This window comes from Protopterus annectens, chromosome 6.part0, assembly GCF_019279795.1.
Source record: "Protopterus annectens isolate FY-2018-M chromosome 6.part0, PAN1.0, whole genome shotgun sequence".
Taxonomy (NCBI): domain Eukaryota; kingdom Metazoa; phylum Chordata; order Ceratodontiformes; family Protopteridae; genus Protopterus; species Protopterus annectens.
Window position 1 is genome coordinate 835,441,238 of NC_056737.1, and position 7,890 is coordinate 835,449,127.

The window sequence follows — 7,890 nt, forward strand, 5'->3', positions numbered from 1 at the left end:
TGCAGTCATCTGCGAACTTTGTCAGCCACAACCCTCCCATGTTTGCTTTCACATCTGAGAAATAAATGCTGAACAAGAGGGGTCCCAGGACAGAGCCCTGTGGGACACCACTTGTGACTGGCTTTGAGTCTGACATGGCTCCAGCGATTTTGACTTTATGGGTTCTATCCTTTAGCCAGTTTGCAACCCATCTTGTGACATATGGATTTACATTTAAGCTGTTGAGCTTGTCTATGATGCCTGAGTGGGGTATTGTGTCGAAAGCTCTAGCCAAGTCCAGGTAGGCTGTATGGACTGCTTTGCCCTCGTCAGTGGCTCTAGTGACTGTTTCGAAAAAGTCAACCAGGTTCAAAAGGCAGAATCTGCCCTTTACAAAGCCGAACTGGGTGGGATCAAGTGTCTGTAGGTCCCTAATGTCTCTGTTTGAGTTCCATAATGATTCTTTCCATAGCTTTGCAGACCAGGCTGGTTAAGCTTATGGGGCGGTAGTTATCAGGGTCTGTAGAGGTGCCTCTTTTGTGGAGTGGGACCACTGTTGCTGTACGCCAGTGTTCAGGTACATATCCTGTAGTAAGGCTAAGGTTAAATAGCATTTTTATGTGCGGGTTTAACTCCTCTTGGAGTTCATGTAGCACGCAACCCAGGATACCGTCAGATCCCATTGATGCTGTGTTTTTAGCTTTGCTGAGGGCGGTTCTCACCTGGACATCTGAGATGACAGGGAGGTTACATTCAGCTGGGATAATTATTTCTTCTTTTGGGGGTGAGGGAGGGGAGAAATTTGCACTAAACCTGTCTGCCAGAATGTTGGCAATATCAGTGGGTTCAGTGTATTTTTTGTCATTGTGAACTAACTCTGAGCATATCTGAGGGTTTCCGCCCAGGTTTTTAACATAGCAGAAGAAGGCCTTGTGGTTATCTTTAGTGTCCATAGCGATTTTTCTCTCAAAGTTGGCCTTGGATGTTTTTGAGAGAATGTAGCTTTCTACTAGTGCTGATCAGAGATGCCTTATCTTTATGGGATTTTGCCCTGTCGTGCAGTAGCTTCCTTCTTTTGTTATACAATTTGTTTATGGCTGGGGTCCACCAGACAGGACGCCTGCCCTTGGTGGAGAGGGTCTTGGTTTTATTTGGGATTGCATGATCCATGCATTCTTGGAGATGTCCGTAGAAAGCATTTGTGAAGGATTCAGCATTGTGGGATGTGGTTTCCACTGGCCCAGTGGGCTTAAAGGATACCATTTCAGTCTTAAGAAGTGTAAAGTCGGCTTTTGAGAAGTTTTTCACTGTAGTCTTTTGTGTTGGGGGTGGAGGTGGGATATGTATATCCAGGGTGATTAGTTTGTGGTCAGATCTCACTAGTGAGGGGTATACTTCCGGTGTGGAGCACTTTCTCCCCATGTTTGTGATGATCAGGTCTAGTATATTATCTCCCCTTGTGGGAGAGGTGACTAGCTGTTCCATTGCATTTGAATTTATGAATTCCAGGAACCTTTCAGCTAGGGTGTTAGGGCTAGAATAATGCACCCAGTCAATGTTAGGGTAGTTGAAGTCTCCCAATATGATGGTGTTTGGTGAGACATTCATATCCTCCAATGTCTTCAGGAAGGCTGAATGGGGTTTCTGAGATTGGGAGGGTGGTCTGTAACATGCTACCAGTTGTATAGCAGTTTTGCCTACGGTTAGTTGCACCTGGATGGTCTCTGATGCTTCATGTGTTGCCACTAACCTGGTGGTGTGGGTGTCCTTGATGAATATGGACACTCCTCCTCCCTTTTTGGTTTGGCCCGAGTTTTGGGGCCGAAAAGCATGATACGAGGTATAGCCTGTTAGCGCTGGGGTGCTCTCAGGAGCCTTGAACCAGGTTTCAGTTACTGCACAGACATCGATGTTCTCCATACTGAGGAGTGCTTCGAGAGCCTGCATCTTGAGATTTAGACTTCTGGCGTTGAGCAGCATTACCCTTAATTTTTTTCCATTTTTGTTTTCTAAGGAGGTGGGTTTGTCTTTTGAGCCTTGCCTAAAAAAGGCACTATGAGGGTGGCAAGAGCCTTAGCCAATATCCGGAAGCCCAGTGGTGACAGATGCAAGCCATCCCTTGCGAAGCAGCGTGGCTTGCCCAGCATGTCATCTCAAGCAGACAGACATTGGATCCCCCTAGAATGACACCAGTAATTGAGCCAATTATTAAAGCTGATCATCTTGTCTTTGTATTGTGGCATCATTCTTGGTGAGGGCAAGATGCTGCTTAGGGTCAGGGTCATACCAGCCTGGGCTACATAATCAGAGAGCTCCTCTATTTCTCTTTTCATGTAGTCCAGGGAGGTACATCTCTGGTCATTCACGCCGGCATGGACAATGACGGAGTCATATTTGTACTTGCTTTGGAGTGACCTGAGTGCGTGTGTTATGTGGTGGATCCTAGCTCACCGTTACCCTCTCCTTGTTCAGCCTGGTAAGCGGAATATCAGTGTGTCTGACTATAGAGTCACCTATTACTAGTGTATCAGGCATGGTGTTTGGCCTTAAGGGCTGTGATTGTTTGACACACTGATTTATTGAAGTATGTGTTGCATGTGTTATGTTTTGAGGTGGTGTATTTTTGAGTGTCTGCTTTGGGAGCCTCTGTTGTTTTGGTAAGTTTTTTGTTAGAGCCTCCGAGTATGTCTTTGTGTTATTATGTGTTTGGTTTGCAGTTGTGGTAGGTCTATGTGGAACTGTGTTTGCTGTGTGTGTGTGGTTACCTTCTCCTCCTGTCTGGTCTTGCCAGTCCTGAGTTGAGAGAGTTCAGCCTCCAGTTTGGCTATATAGTTGCATCTCTCACATGTATTTGTGTTTGTTGGGAGGAGGAGAGGGTTGTCTGTGTACATGAGACAATTGTAGCATTGTCTCAAGATTCCCAGATTAACCAGCTGAACCGGAGAGGATGCTAGTAATCTACCACTCGACATGCTAGAATATTATAAGGGAGTGCTGTGCCTTTAAGGGAAGTGGGTACTCACAGGGGTGGTAGGTGGATGTAGTGCTTACTTTAGTTTGAGAATGCTTACTTTGAGAGGTTTTGAGAACAAGTGCTAGGCTTATAATAAAGCTTCAAGAGTAAAGCACATACAAAAAACATACCCTTAAATAATACAATCTATTACCCACTTAAATAATTATCTAATAATTAGCCTCCAATTGTACTCTTTATTCAGTCCATTTGGTTCCAAAGTATTATATTTCAGTCCATTTGGTTCCAAAGTATTATATTTCAGAATAAAGAGTGTTTCTTTATATAATAGTTTGTTTAATGTCTCAACATTCTCCCAAAGATAAATGTGCATGTTCTAAAATAGTGTATGTCAAACCATCAGCATTAGATGCATGAAAATCTTTAAAATGTGCCCCTAAGGGGCTATCCATTCTGGCATTAATAATGTCTCTGACATGCTCTTGAATCTTTTTTTTTTTAAAGATCTAGCTGTCTCCCCCACAATTTAATATAACCCACAATTACATCTCAATAAATTATATAACTTTCTCAGTATTACAATCATATATTCCATTGGGTGATAAAAACAATCCATTTATCACATCAAATTTTTCAACCACATATTTACATATGCAACATTTTTTACATGCATATGTTCCTGCGTTAATAGCTAGTTCATCATACATAGTTGTATTAGGTGGAATATATTCTTTATGTACCAAAATGTCCAATAAATTCCTACCTCTGTTCTATATTTGTACTCTATCTGAAATTATATTAGCTAAATTTTTGTCCTTCAGTAACAATGGCCAATATTGTTTAACCACGTCAACAATTGTTTGAGTCAGGACGTTGTACATAGTTACAAAGTACACTTCCCTCCTACTATTCCTTTGTTTACTGTATTTTTTCTTTGTATTATTAGTATGGTGTACCAAAGGTGTTGTATTGTAATATGTATATATTGCCTTACATCCTGCTTCCATAACTTTGATCTCATATATCCCCCACCTATAAACATTTCTGCTGTTCTACATATCTCTTTATACAGGTTATGTTCATCATTGCACAATTGGCCAGTAACTTTTTTCTTTGAAGTTAATATTTAAATTCAGATTTAATTTCAGTTTAGCCAATCGCCATTTTCATTACTTTTTATTTTTATGTCAGTTAACATTTTGACTTCATACACACTATCATCATATTGAAATTTCTGTCAGGGAAGCATACCCAGATGCCGAAATATATTTGGTCACAATTACAAATCGGGGGGGGGGGGGGGGGGGTAGAGTTTGTTCTGTGTACTTTGGATACAGGTGCTGCCACCAACCTTTTTGTATCAGTCATATAATCTTATTGATAGAGAGCTTTAAAACTGAATTTAGGATTATAGTGACACGTATTGAAAGATGAGTAAAAAATAGGATAAAAAACAGCCGAATTGGCTTATGACAGATTATACTGCTATGTTTCTAAATTGATTATTCGGCACAAATATGAGTAAAACACGACTAGTTCATCTTCTCAGGAACCCATTACAAAACTGGAAAATGTGTCCTGATTTACAATTGGTAGTACTAATACATTTTGCAAAAAAAATGTAGCCTGCATATTACTTTGATCTTGTATTATGTAACAATGAAATATTATTTGGATTTTATTTGTCATTTTAGTTTATTTGTTTTCTTTGCTTTTAGTAATTAAAGGTATATCACAGAAACAGGTAAACACTGAACTAGTCACATGTTTAGTTTCATGTCACAGTGATCAAGTTGCATTTGGGCATATGGCTTCTTAGTAGAAGGTCAGGACCTAAATAATTTGAGCCCAACACTTCAGAAAATAAACAGCAGTTCAAACAGAATAACAGACAGTACTTCAGTTTTCTATTGCACTTTTCAAACATTTCAGGTGGTTGTGCACCTCTCATCCCTGCCACTTATATAGTTGAGCAATTCTCCAAGACATTGCGGCATTCTGAAACTAGAATATAGCTGTAACCGACAATTTAATGCTTGTAACAGAGATTTTATTATCAACAAGCTGCTGAAGATAGGCTCCAGAGTCCTAAACAAGCATAAAGGATATGAAGAAATCTTAGCTGAGCAGTACTACTTTAGTATAACTCACACAAGTTATAATAAAGTAGTACTGTGAGTTATAATAAAGTAGTACTGCTCAGCTAAGATTTCTTCGTATCCTTTATGCTTGTTTAGGACTCTGGAGCCTATCCTCAGCAGCTTGTTGATTATCCTGTTCTTTATTTTTTATTGCTGTGGAGGTTTCTGGTGCTTGGCTTTTTGTGTTTTTTTGCTAGAGATTTTATTACGTTGAGGATTAACATAACTTATTTCTAGATAAGCTTGCTCATTCAAAGGCACATTATTGGGGCTGTAAGGGACAACAGCAGAAAATGACACACTTGTTTATTAAGGCTGTAGGGATTATTTGTGGAATGATGTAAGTGTGTGTGTGTGGGGGGGGGGTTGTTGGGTGCAAAAGCCCAAGTCTGCGAGTCATCAGGTTTGAGTCCAGAATGGAATTTTCTGGCTATACCTCTGCCAGTGACCATTTGCTGAAAACATGTTTGTTTACTTATGTTATTACTGTAACTGTGAAATTTTATGAAATCATAACTGCAGGATGACTCAGTTTGATATTTTGTAAGGATTAAATAATCATAGACATTAAACCTAGAAAAGTAAATTTTGTTGCCAGATGAGGACCCTTTGGCTTGTTCATTCTGAACATGTCTTCTTAGTTGATATGCTGTCAGTCAGGGTTTTGAAACAGCCTAACTCCTTCTATCCTTTGCTACATTACCTTACATCTGTCTCGTATTCTTTCTTTTTCGTCTTTTGCATGTCTGCTTTACTTGGTATGAAAACAGCATATTTTTGTTTCTATGAATTTTCCCAACCATATTCCATTTGTGCTACTAATTATTCTTGTCCATGTCATGTACTGAAGTATGGTACCCTGTTCAGCATTTTACACTGGTTTTTACAGTCCTTTCTGCCATCTTACAATTTTTGTCTATTTTTGACATCTGGTTTCTAGCACTGTTTTCATTTTATTAACTTGTTCATTCTTCTTGTGTACTTTTCTTGGTCTGGGTCTTTATTTTTTTTGTCTGGCTCCACCTGCTTCATTTGTGTATGTATGCAGTTATTTATTTACTTAGTCGTGTACATATCTAGTTGTTAGTCAGACAGATGGGATGATTCAAAGACCTTTTTGAACCACAACCAATCCCACTGATTTTCCTGATTCATTTCTTTATTTAACTTCTTCTGTGACTCTGTAGTTCACAGTTATCATAAAGTGCACCTTAATTTTCCTCACCACCTTTGCATTTTTACATTTCCCAATTGTATTTCCATATGTTTCTTGCCACCATACTCCAGGTATCCTGTTTTGCCACATCATCAATTATTGTGCCCAGTAGCAGTAATCTGATTTTTTTTTTTTTTTTTTTTTTACTGTAACTGTTTGTTGTGTGTCACATTGTTCAGTGTTGTTCATACCCAGATGGCCACCCATTTCTATGTCTGTGAGCCACTGTCAGTCTGCATTGGAAAGTACCAAAGATGATTTATCTTCCACAGACAGGATTGGAAGTGTGTGTGTGTGTGTGTGTGTGTGTGTGTGTGTGTGTGTGTGTGTGTGTGTGTGTGTATATATATACTTTTTGCAGCGTCGGTATGGCACATACATGGCAGCATTCTCAGAGCATCTTTTGTCACATTTGAAGGGAAGTATTGTAGTGTCTTCAGGTTAGAGAACTCAGCAGTTTTCTGAAGCGTACATTAAATGTTTCCCTACCAAGAGCATAATATGCCATTGTCTTCACTGACTAAGCTTGTTTGAATAGTGTCCTCCTCCTGAAAGCAGTTTACTCGCTTTTCCCAAGCAGTAAACCAGTAGAGCTTTCAGGTGAAACAGCATTAGTTTCTGTCTCTTTAGCATAATTTAACCGATAAGAATGGAGTCGTCATCACATTTTCTTTGAGTTGGATGTAGTTCTTTTGTCTCTTCTGTGAGGAATTTGTGATGAAGAATACTTTTCCTGAGTAGTTAGGTAAGATTTTTTTAAATAAAATCTGTGTTTAAAGTACATCAGAATATCTCGGGCATGTTACTGATGTTTTTATTTATTGGAAACAGTCTCTATACCTTCCATGATTACAGTAAGAGAGTCTGTGGCTTCCATTAGGGGTTGTCTTCATTGACATCTTTTTTTTTTGGGATGGTCTATTAGAAATATAAGGTAAATCTCCGTATATTTACCTTATGATAAATTTTCATTTTGACAGTTGTGGTGAGCTTGTTCATGTTGCTAAGGCTGTTTTAATATTTTATGAATATATTTCATGTTTGACATTATTAAATTTGCACAGTGTTTGGGTCTTTTACACATTTTAAGTAAAAGAAAATGAGGTAAAATTATCTGATGTGAAACTTCTTATTGATGAGTTTCTTTTTTTATGATGGTATCAGTAATATCTCATAGATAGCCAGGAGAGAAAAAGTAAACTAAACAATAAGAAGTTCAAAAGTACAGGATATTTAATGGAATGAAGTAAGTGTCAGAAATTGAAATAAAACTAAGAAAAGCTCCTAACTGGAAAAACCTAGGGCCAGATCCAGTACCTAACTTCTGGCTAAAAGTATTAACATCTTTGCACCGATATTTAGCCCTAAGAACTACTTATATGCACATCCCAAACAGAGAACCTGGTTAACAGCAGGAAAAATGATACTACTCCATAAGGGTGAACCCGCAAGCTATCCTAAAAACTATAGACCAATAATTTGCCTTCTGGCAATGTATAAACTATATATTGGAATTGATGCCAACAGAGTTTATAGTCCTTTAGAAGAAAACTCAATCATGGCAATAGAATAAAAGGGTA